At 35.6% G+C, this 12004-nt stretch overlaps 6 non-coding genes across 6 annotated transcripts; all 6 read right to left on the reverse strand.

Moving 5' to 3' along the window:
- Nucleotides 1–190: 190 nt before the first annotated feature.
- On the reverse strand, nucleotides 191–263 carry Trnar-ucg (transfer RNA arginine (anticodon UCG)). Its single transcript has one exon. It is a non-coding gene; the product is annotated as a tRNA-Arg (tRNA).
- A 1306-nt stretch (nucleotides 264–1569) lies between these two features.
- Trnar-ucg (transfer RNA arginine (anticodon UCG)) lies at nucleotides 1570–1642 on the reverse strand. The gene has a single exon. It is a non-coding gene; the product is annotated as a tRNA-Arg (tRNA).
- A 1711-nt stretch (nucleotides 1643–3353) lies between these two features.
- Nucleotides 3354–3426, reverse strand: Trnar-ucg (transfer RNA arginine (anticodon UCG)). Its single transcript has one exon. It is a non-coding gene; the product is annotated as a tRNA-Arg (tRNA).
- Nucleotides 3427–4581: 1155 nt separating this feature from the next.
- Nucleotides 4582–4654, reverse strand: Trnar-ucg (transfer RNA arginine (anticodon UCG)). The gene has a single exon. It is a non-coding gene; the product is annotated as a tRNA-Arg (tRNA).
- Nucleotides 4655–6662: 2008 nt separating this feature from the next.
- On the reverse strand, nucleotides 6663–6735 carry Trnar-ucg (transfer RNA arginine (anticodon UCG)). Its single transcript has one exon. It is a non-coding gene; the product is annotated as a tRNA-Arg (tRNA).
- A 4242-nt stretch (nucleotides 6736–10977) lies between these two features.
- On the reverse strand, nucleotides 10978–11050 carry Trnar-ucg (transfer RNA arginine (anticodon UCG)). The gene has a single exon. It is a non-coding gene; the product is annotated as a tRNA-Arg (tRNA).
- Between the last annotated feature and the right edge of the window lie 954 nt (nucleotides 11051–12004).

Consider the following 12004-nt stretch of genomic DNA (forward strand, 5'->3'; position numbering starts at 1 on the left):
GTTTGAAAACACATACAATGGGCTTCTTCCAGTTTCCAACTGCCAAAATTTACTCTCAAGGATTTGTTTAACCAAGAGTTATAAAAGGCACTTGGCCAATGTATGCAATGGAATTGAACCTAAAACCGTGTGGCTAGGAAGCAAACTACTCAGCTAAACAATCTGCATTATGATATAAAAGAAGTATATTCGACCACGACGAGACTCGAACTCGCAATTTTCTGATTCGAAGTCAGACGCCTTATCCATTAGGCCACGCGGCCACTACCTGAATCGACATTTAATTTACAGATTTCTATAATATTGTTTCATTATGTTAAACCGTCCCACTGTGCCTGCGATTTCAATTTTATAGTAACATGAGATAAATCCAGAGACTCACAGACATGTATACGCATGCACGACGCGCGCGCGCATACAGACACGTATGCACTCTCGTATATGCACGTATGTATATATATATATATATATAGATATATATATATAGATATATATATATATATATATATATATATATATATATATATATATACATATATATATATATATATATATTTATATATATATATATATATATATATATATATATATATATATATATATATATATATATATATATATATATATATATATATATATATATATATATATATATATATATATATATATATATATATATATATATATATATATATATATATATATATATATATATATATATATATTTCTATACTTTTCGCATCCCTCCCTCGACCAAGATCAAGCCTAATTTATTTACCAATTAAGATTATTCACATTTCCGTTCAGCGCTGCTACCTAATTATTTTTTTTAATATCTCTTGATATGTCTCGCTACCTGCACATCTATTGATATATCTGTAGATTCACCTACATATTATCTAGCTATCTTTCTGTCTGCTTAATTAACTATTGGCACCTTGACCAAGTGTCTTCTACTATAGCCTCGGACCGACCAAAGCCTTGTGAGTGGATTTGGAAGACGGAAAACTGTAAATATATATGTATATGCATGTGTGTGTATATGTTTGTGTGTCTGTGTTTGTCCCCACAACATCGCTTGACAACCGATGCTGGTGTATTTACATCCCCGCAACTTAGCGGTTCGGCAAAAAAGACCAATAGAATAAGGACTAGGCTTACAAAGAATAAGTCCTGGGGTTGATTTGCTCGACTAAAGGCGGTGCTCCAGCGTGGCCACAGTCAAATGACTGAAACAAGTAAAAGAGTAAAAAAGTAAATTCGAGTCGGATAATAAGAAGAGCAGCCTCAGGGTTCGCCATGCTTCTGCTTGCAGCCCACATACCTACTCAACTCTGCTTTGTACTTGGATTGTCTTTCGACAGTAAACATATATTCATTCCTAATCGGAATTTTCTTCAAGTTTCCGTCGACCAGATTCACTCACAAGGATTTGGTCAACCCAATGCTATAAAAAAAACACGTGACTAAAGCGCCGTGCTGTGGGATTGAACCTAAAACGATGTGAGAAGTTGAGAATTTTCCTTCTCAACCACACAAAGTATATTACGACATAAAAATAATAATCTTCGACCACGACGAGACTCGAACTCGCAATCTTCTGATTCGAAGTCAGACGCCTTGTCCATTCGGCCACGCTGCCACCCTCTAGACAGCCTTTAATTTATAGATCTTCAAGACATTGTTCCATTACGTTAACCCTTTCCACTGTTCCTGCGATTTATATATATATATGTGTATATATATAGATATGTTTATATATATATATATATATATATATATATATATATATATATATATATATATTCATAAGTATATATATATATATACATATATATATATATATATATATATATGTATATACATATGTATGTATATATTATTTCTTTATGACCCGCAACGGGCTAAAGATAGAGGGGACAAACAAGGACAGACAAAAGGATTAAGTCGATTACATCGATCCCAGTGCGTAACAGGTACTTTATTTATCGACCCCGAAAGGATGAAAGGCAAAGTCGACCTCAGCGAAATTTGAACTCAGAACGTAACGGCAGACGAAATACCGCTAAGCATTTCGCCCGGCGCGCTAACGTTTTTGCCAGCTCGCCGCCGTTTTTAATATATATATATATATCTCCTTCCTTTCCCGAGCGTCCAATAACACTATCCGTATCACGTCCTCACTTTGTTGTTTTTTTTGTTATTGTTTTTTGTGTTTTTTTGAACTTATATACATATATACATATAAACACACATGTATATGTATATATGTGTGTGTGTGTGTGCGTGCATGCGTGTGTCTGTGTGTATATATATATATATGTATATATGTGTGTGTGTATGTATGTATGTACTAGCTTAAAAACTGCATTGTGTGCGGGCTCTTAAGTTCGCTCTTGCGGTGGACATATTGGACTTGTGGCCCAAAACTAAAGGAAGAAATAATGATAAAGCATTTATTGGTATCCTGCCATCTCAGACGTATATCACGGAGTATCATAGTTGGATATCACTGTAAAGCAGCAGGAAAAACAATATTTTTAGTTTTACAATTTCGTGTGAGTATAAAGACATTGTTGTCATTTCCAACTCTGGGATAACCAACGTAGAGCTGACCATGGGAAAAGCACGACTGCATGAGGTGAAGTCCAGAAATTTTCATTGATTGTCCTTGTTAATAGACATAGCAAAACTATCTCCTACTGGAAGTGAAGTCTCTTGAATTTAAAGGGCATGTCTGCTGGAATCAGTGGAGTTCTTGGAATAAACCCATTTCCTCCCTTTCTTTGTCCAGTGAGGATCGTTGCTTCCAAGAGATGTGGATACATTTGCCTGACAATAAGTCTTGTTCCATTGGACAGCTTTGGAGGGTCCAGATTTCTCAAAAGCATGATTGGAACTCCTTTCTTCGATGTCAGTTTGTGAGAAGGCATTTCTCGAGGATCCAAAGAGTTAAGAAATTCAGAAGTTATTATTATAGAAGATATATATATATATATATATATATATATATATATATATATATATATATAGATATATACGACCAGTTTCTTTTAGTTTCTGTGTACCAAATCCACTCATACGGCTTTGATTGGCCCCGAGGCTAAAGTAACAATGTACCTCACAGTGGAACTGAAATCGGTACCATGCGGCTTGAAAACACATACAATGGGCTTCTTCCAGTTTCCAACTGCCAAAATTTACTGTCAAGGATTTGTTTACCCAAGAGTTATCCCAAGAGTTATAAAAGACACTTGGCCAATGTATGCAATGGAATTGAACCTAAAACCGTGTGGCTAGGAAGCAAACTACTCAGCTAAACAATCTGCATTATGATATAAAAGAAGTATATTCGACCACGACGAGACTCGAACTCGCAATCTTCTGATTCGAAGTCAGACGCCTTTTCCATTAGGCCACGCGGCCAGTTGCTGGAACAGTATTTAATTTATACATTTCTATGATATTGTTTCATTATGTTAAACCGTCCCACTGTGCCTGCGATTTCAATTTTATAGTAACATGAGATAAATCCAGGGACTCACAGACATGTATACGCATGCACGACGCGCGCGCGCATACAGACACGTATGCACTCTCATATATGCACGTATGTATATATATATATATATATATATATATATCTATATATATATATATAAATATATATATATATATATATATATATATATATATATATATATATATATATATATATATATATATATATATATATATTTCTATACTTTTCGCATCCCTCCCTCGACCAAGATCAAGCCTAATTTATTTACCAATTAAGATTATTCACATTTCCGTTCAGCGCTGCTACCTAATTATTTTTTTTATATCTCTTGATATGTCTCGCTACCTGCACATCTATTGATATATCTGTAGATTCACCTACATATTATCTAGCTATCTTTCTGTCTGCTTAATTAACTATTGGCACCTTGACCAAGTGTCTTCTACTATAGCCTCGGACCGACCAAAGCCTTGTGAGTGGATTTGGTAGACGGAAAACTGTAAATATATATGTATATGCATGTGTGTGTATATGTTTGTGTGTCTGTGTTTGTCCCCACAACATCGCTTGACAACCGATGCTGGTGTATTTACATCCCCGCAACTTAGCGGTTCGGCAAAAAAGACCAATAGAATAAGGACTAGGCTTACAAAGAATAAGTCCTGGGGTTGATTTGCTCGACTAAAGGCGGTGCTCCAGCGTGGCCACAGTCAAATGACTGAAACAAGTAAAAGAGTAAAAAAGTAAATTCGAGTCGGATAATAAGAAGAGCAGCCTCAGGGTTCGCCATGCTTCTGCTTGCAGCCCACATACCTACTCAACTCTGCTTTGTACTTGGATTGTCTTTCGACAGTAAACATATATTCATTCCTAATCGGAATTTTCTTCAAGTTTCCGTCGACCAGATTCACTCACAAGGATTTGGTCAACCCAATGCTATAAAAAAAACACGTGACTAAAGCGCCGTGCTGTGGGATTGAACCTAAAACGATGTGAGAAGTTGAGAATTTTCCTTCTCAACCACACAAAGTATATTACGACATAAAAATAATAATCTTCGACCACGACGAGACTCGAACTCGCAATCTTCTGATTCGAAGTCAGACGCCTTGTCCATTCGGCCACGCTGCCACCCTCTAGACAGCCTTTAATTTATAGATCTTCAAGACATTGTTCCATTACGTTAACCCTTTCCACTGTTCCTGCGATTTATATATATATATGTGTCTTTTATAGCTTTGGGTTGACCAAATCCTTGTGAGTGAATCTGGTCGACGGAATCTGGAAGAAAATTCCGATTAGGAATGAATATATGTTTACTGTTGAAAGACAATCCAAGTACAAAGCAGAGTTCAGTAGGTATGTGGGCTGCAAGCAGAAGCATGGCGAACCCTGAGGCTGCTCTTCTTATTATCCGACTCGAACTCGCAATCTTCTGATTCGAAGTCAGACGCCTTATCCATTAGGCCACGCAGCCAGTTGATGGAGCAGTATTTAATTTATACATTTCTATGATATTGTTTCATTATGTTAAACCGTCCCACTGTGCCTGCGATTTCAATTTTATAGTAACATGAGTTAAATCCAAGGACTCACAGACATGTATACGCATGTACGACGCGCGCGCGCATACAGACACGTATGCACTCTCATATATGCACGTATGTATATATATATATATATATATATATATATATATATATATATATATATATATATATATATATATACATATATATATATATATATATATATATATATATATATATATATATATATAAATATATATATATATATATATATATATATATATAAATATATATATATATATATATATATATATATAAGCAATGTTAATTCTCTAAATGAAGTATTAACAGTAACTGCACGATAAAGTGTAGTATATTGCCACTTAAGTGTGGCTGACCCCTAGGGGTGGATGTTACTGTTGCTTTTAGCAACAGTAACATCCACCCCTAGGGGTCAGCCACACTTAAGTGGCAATATACTACACTTTATATATATATATATATATATATATATATATATATATATATATATATTTCTATACTTTTCGCATCCCTCCCTCGACCAAGGTCAAGCCTAATTTATTTACCAATTAAGATTATTCACATTTCCGTTCAGCGCTGCTACCTAATTATTTTTTTTTATATCTCTTGATATGTCTCGCTACCTGCATATCTATTGATATATCTGTAGATTCACCTACATATTATCTAGCTATCTTTCTGTCTGCTTAATTAACTATTGGCACCTTGACCAAGTGTCTTCTACTATAGCCTCGGACCGACCAAAGCCTTGTGAGTGGATTTGGAAGACGGAAAACTGTAAATATATATGTATATGCATGTGTGTGTATATGTTTGTGTGTCTGTGTTTGTCCCCACAACATCGCTTGACAACTGATGCTGGTGTGTTTACGTTCCCGTAACCTAGCGGTTCGGCCAAAGAGACCGATAGAATAAGGACTAGGCTTCCACAGAATAAGTCTTGAGGTTGGTCTGCTCGACTAAAGGCGGTGCTCCAGCATGGCCACAGTCAAATGACTGAAACAAGTAAAAAAGTAAAAGTGTATTACATGTACTTTCCGTTCCGACGAAGAATCTATATGTATACCCTCATAATACCTGTAAGCATTTAAGCCTAATAATAAAGACATGAATATTGTCGGTGCCCCAGTATGGCCAAAGCCTCTGGTCTGGAACACCTAAAGATAAAAGTGTAACATCAGCAGTAATTTGCTGAAGTTATTTCATACAATTTAACTGACATTTTTTTCGATCCTAGTTCATATTGTTTTAAAACCTGGTACTTATTCTATCGTTTTCTTTTACCGAACCGCTAAGTTACGGTGACATAACACCAGTTGCTAAGTTACGGTGACATAACACCAGTTGCCAAGTTGTGGGAGGGACAAACTCAGACACAGAAGCACATGTATATACGACGAGTTTCTTTCAGTTGACGCCTACCAAATTCAATCACAAAGATTTTGTTGCGCTGGTGATATAAAAGACATTTATTTGGTCAATGTACCATGCTTTGAAATGGAAGCTAAAACTACACGGTGAGGTAGCAAACTACTGAACTTATATCATAATAAAAAATAAATAATTTTCGACCACGACGAGATTTGAACTCGCAATCTTCTGATTCGAAGTCAGACGCCTTATCCATTAGGCCACGCGGCCAATTACGTATTCAGCTTTTAATTTATAGACCTTGACCTTCATAGCATTCTTCCATTAAGTTAAACATTTCCACTGTGCCAGCAATTGTAATTTTATAGTTTTAAGAAATAAAAGATAACTAAAAAACGCATTCATGCACGTACACACATATAAACATGCGTAATCTTCAAGTTTAGGGTGGTAAAAAGAGTAAATAAAAATATACAAGGGAAATAACTTAACGTCTTATTAGTATTATCCGTACTACTCTGAAACGTGTTTTTTTTTTTTGTTTAGCTGTTTGTAAATAAATAACACGTTTTTTTTTTAACAAGTCCGCATGGTACTAAACAATCCTCGCAGGTAAACTCATTCCTAATAAGCCGACGGCGCGCGCACCATTCCAACATTTTGTGTTTTGAACTGCTGCATAACTCACTAATATTCCAATATTCTTCTAATATTAATTGACGAGTGAGGATTTCATTTTGAGGAACAATAAGTTGTGCAGCCGGTCTTCCACGAGGCATTTTCGATCTCTCAGCTGGTACTATGATATTCAATGACATGTGTAATTTATATATAAAGAGTTAACTTCAATCACGTGTGTGATTTATTTATAAACAGCTAAAAAAAAAACACATTTCAGAGTAGTACGGATAACACTAGTAAGACGTTAAGTTATTTCCCTTGTATATTTTTATTTACTTTTTTTACCACCCTAAACTTGAAGATTACCATAAATATGTATATGTATATATGTGTATGTATGTGTTTGTGCGTGCGTGTGTGTGTGTGTGTGTGTGTGTGTGTGTGTGTGTGTGTGTTATACTTTTCGCTGCCCAACCACAATCGAGGTTGTCATACTTTTTTACCAATTTACCTATTTGCTTGTATAACTATTGATATATCTGACTACTTGCACATATCTATTGATGTATCTGTAGACACGCCAAGACCAGTTGTCAAGCGTTGTTAGGGAACAAACACAGACATAAGACACACGTGTGTGTATGTGTATATATATATATATATATATATATATATATATATATATATATATATATATATATATTGATAGAAAGGACAACAAAAGAAAAAGACCTCGATATAATGTTAAATAGAGGAATTTATCTGTAAAAATATGTGACACTTATTCGGTAGCCATGATAAAACTCCGATTTTCACCCCGGCATCCGAAACTCGGAGTTTTATCATGGCTACTGAATAAGTGTCACATATTTTTACAGATATATATATATATATATATATATATATATATATATATATATATATATATATATATATATATATATATATGTATATATACGACGGGCTACTTTCAGTTCCCATCTTCAAAATCCACTCACAAGGACTTGTTTAATCCGGGATCATGGAAGATTCCACAGAAGGTGCCACGCAGTGAGACTCAACTCGGTACAATGTGGTTTGGAAGCGTCTATTAAAATATTCATTCACACACACTGACAATGGGCTTCTTCCAGTTTCTTCCAGTTGAATGAATCGACCCCAGAGCTTATTTTTTTAAAAGCCTTGTACTTATTCTATCGTTCGCTTTTACTGAACCGCTAGTGTACGGAGACATAAAACATTACCGTCGATACCCCATACTGGGGTGTCGACGTTAATGATTTTCTTATCATTAGGTTTAAATGCTCACTGGTATTATGAGAATAGATAGATGCGTACACCGGCGGGAAGGAAATTAGTTATGATAGTTAATTAAACAGAAAGACAGATTGCTAGATAGATACGTTGGTGTGTCTATAGATATATCAATAAATGTGCACGCAGCGACAGATATTAATAAATATACAAATAGATTTGTAAACTTAATGACACAATGTCTTGAAGATTTATAAATTAAAAGAGGTGACTTTGGGCGACCGCGTGGCATAATGGTTAAGACGTCTGACTTCAAATCGGAATATTGCGAGTTCGAATTTCGTCGTGGTCTCTCTGTTTTTGATTTTGGTATCATAATATATATGAGTGTGGTTTGGGAGTTTGTTTCTCGACTTCATGGTTTTAGGTTCAATCCCACAGTACGGCACCTAGGCCGGGTGTCTCTTATAGCACTTGGGCAACTAAATCCCTGTAGAAAACACCTGCCCAGTGTCCTACACTGGGGGACTAAACTCAGTAGCATATATATATAATATATAGATATATGCATATATCCATACATATATGTACATACCTACATCTATATGTATACATACATGTATATATGGGTACAGGACATAAAAAAAACGTTAAACACAATGAGAAACGAAAACAGAAAACGAACTTTTTTTCGAACAACGAAAAAAAAAACAGTGAAACGAGACGTGCAACATAAGGAGTATATCCCTTCGTCAGTATATCCCGCGGAGTAGATGGACAGGGGCAACAATGAATTGACACCAGTGCTTACTGCTTACTTTCTTTAAAGCCTGGTACCTAATCTATCGTTCGCTTTTACTGAATTGCTTGGATATGGGGACATAACACACCAACCCGAGTTGTCAAGCGGTCGGTGGTGAGAGATGAAAACAGACATAAATCGACCCAAATCGACCCAAGGACTTATTTCGTAAGCCTAGTATTTATTCTATCAGTCACTTTTCCCGAACCGCCAAGTTACGGAGACGCAAACACCAACACCAGTTGTCAAGTGGGGGAACAAACACAGACACACACAACCCAGGAGCATGTTATTGGGAAGCAAGCTTCTTACCACATAACCCCTCCTGCATAATCCTTCTTACAGTAAGCCCTCACCATATCACGGTTCACCTACCACGGTTTTTTATTTAAGTTTATGTCGATTGCTCGGTGGTGTTGTTTTGGATTTATAATGAATAAATATATACAAATAATAAAAAAAATTTACTGTACAGTATTGTTTCTACTTCGCGGATTTTCATCTATCGCGGTGGGGTTTGGAACGTAACACCTGCGATAGGCGAGGGATTACTGTATATATATATGGTACTGGGTTCAGTCCGACTGTGTAGCACATTAGGCACGTGTTTCCTACAGGGGTTTAGTCGCCCAAGTTCTATAAGAGACACTTGGCTGAAGTGCCGTACTGTGGGATTGAACCTAAAACTATGTGGTCGAGAAACAAACTGCTAAACCACACACACTATACCATGATATCAAGATTAAAGTTCAGACCACGACGAGATTCGAGCTCGCAATTTTCTGATTCGAAGTCAGGCGCCTTGTCCATTAGGACACGCGGTCACCTGATGGTACTTACTTTAATTTATAGATCTTCAAGACATTGTTTCATTAAGCTTACAAATCTCTTTGTATATTTATTAATATCTGTCGCTACGTGCACATTTATTGATATATCTATAGACACACCAACGTATCTATCTAGCAATCTATCTTTCTGTTTAATTAACTATCAAAACTACTTTCCTTCCCACCGGTGTATGTATCTGTCTGTTATCATAATACCGATGAGAATTTAAAACTAATAATAAACAAGAATTATCAATGTCGATATCTATCTACATAAAAATAATGGAGAAAGCTACTTAGTAATTAGGTATGTAACAATTACTAAAAGTACTAAAAGAAAACAATATTAAAAGCTTGACCGTCTGGAAATATTTTTAGAAATTCATGTTCTAAGAAATTTCCTATAATTTCGATTTCTGAAGTTTATTGAATTTTTTAACTCCAATTTCTCACAAATTTAAATATCTATTATACTGACTGCGGTGTATTCCCTATTCATTTGCAAAATTGTAAATATTTTCAGAGGAAAAGGTGAAAAATTCAAGGGAGGTTTCGCTGTTGTTTCTAACACAATCCAAACCACCCTCCCTTTTCACTCTCACATGTATTGATATTTTTTTCAATATTTTTCTCCCATTAAACACATTTTATGGAATGATGATGCCGAAGTAACACATGCGTGGTCCATTGGTGGATTATAGTCAACAAAATAATTTGTAATCCACCTGAATCAAGCGAAGCCGTGTGTGTGTAAGAAAAACATTTTCTAACCGAAAAGTATCCTATTAAAATGAATTATAAGTTTATGTAGCTCTTTTTTAAAATCACTGTGGATAAATGCCAGCAATGACCTTCTCAGGCTCTCCAATATTTTAATTTCCAAACAGAAACCATCGGAGGCAGGGAGCGGGGTTGCAAAAAATTCTTAATTTCTCAAATTTTCATAACATATAAATGTATTTATGGGGGAAGAAAAATACTGAAGAAACATCAGAAAGTGATTTGCGACCACGACGAGATTCGAACTCGCAATCTTCTGATTCGAAGTCAGACGCCTTGTCCATTAGGCCACGCGGTCACTTGATGATACTGTCTGCATTTTATAGATATTGTTTCATTAAGTTTACATATTTATTTGTATATATTTTTAATATCTCTCGCTCCGTACACGTCTATTGATTTATCTATAAACACACCAACGTATCTATCTAGCAATCTGTCTGTCTGAGTAATTAACTATCATAACTTCTTCCTTTTCCACCAGGGTATGTATCTGTCTAAATAATTTTCAGTCCAATGAATTGATCCCAGTACTTATTCTGTTGTTCGCTTTTACTGTGGTGGGGGATGAACACAGACACAAAACACCAGTATATATACTCTTGACATCCCTCTCATCAAAAACAAAAAAACATTCCATACAGCATGGCAATATGCACCTGCGCTATAGTGACTGACCCCAAAATATGCGAAATCCGACTCAACGAACTCAGACTTCTTCACAATGCAGAAATACCCCTTAGGATTAATTAAGGAGAGAATTAAAAAGGCGATGGAACTAAGCATCGCCCAACTGCGGACACCTAAGGAAAAATATTAATGAACACACAATCCAGTTTGTTAACACACACGGTCCTGAGATAACCAAAATCTTTCACGCCATAAAATCAAACTGAAAATACTGATTGAAAAAAAACCCTTACGGAATAGTAGACGCCAACCAAAAGATCTTAAAAAAACACCTCACAAAAGCAGAATTCACATCAGAGAATGAATCAGAATTCTTAGTAAAAGAATTTGTAGATAGATGTGGACCATGCAACAACAACTTTAAATACTTAGAAAGTGGTTCTCACATTAAATTCAAGGGCGGACTCTCGTTCAAAATAAATGCAGATACGAACTGCAAAACACAGAACCTCATATATTGCATTACCTACCCCAACTGCAAAGAAAATTACATTGGCGAAGCAAATAATTTCCTTTGCCAACGTGCAAGAATGCACTAGCAGCATATCCGTTAAGCAAGCAT

Source organism: Octopus bimaculoides, chromosome 3, assembly GCF_046866305.1.
Source record: "Octopus bimaculoides isolate indiv1 chromosome 3, ASM4686630v1, whole genome shotgun sequence".
Classification (NCBI taxonomy): domain Eukaryota; kingdom Metazoa; phylum Mollusca; class Cephalopoda; order Octopoda; family Octopodidae; genus Octopus; species Octopus bimaculoides.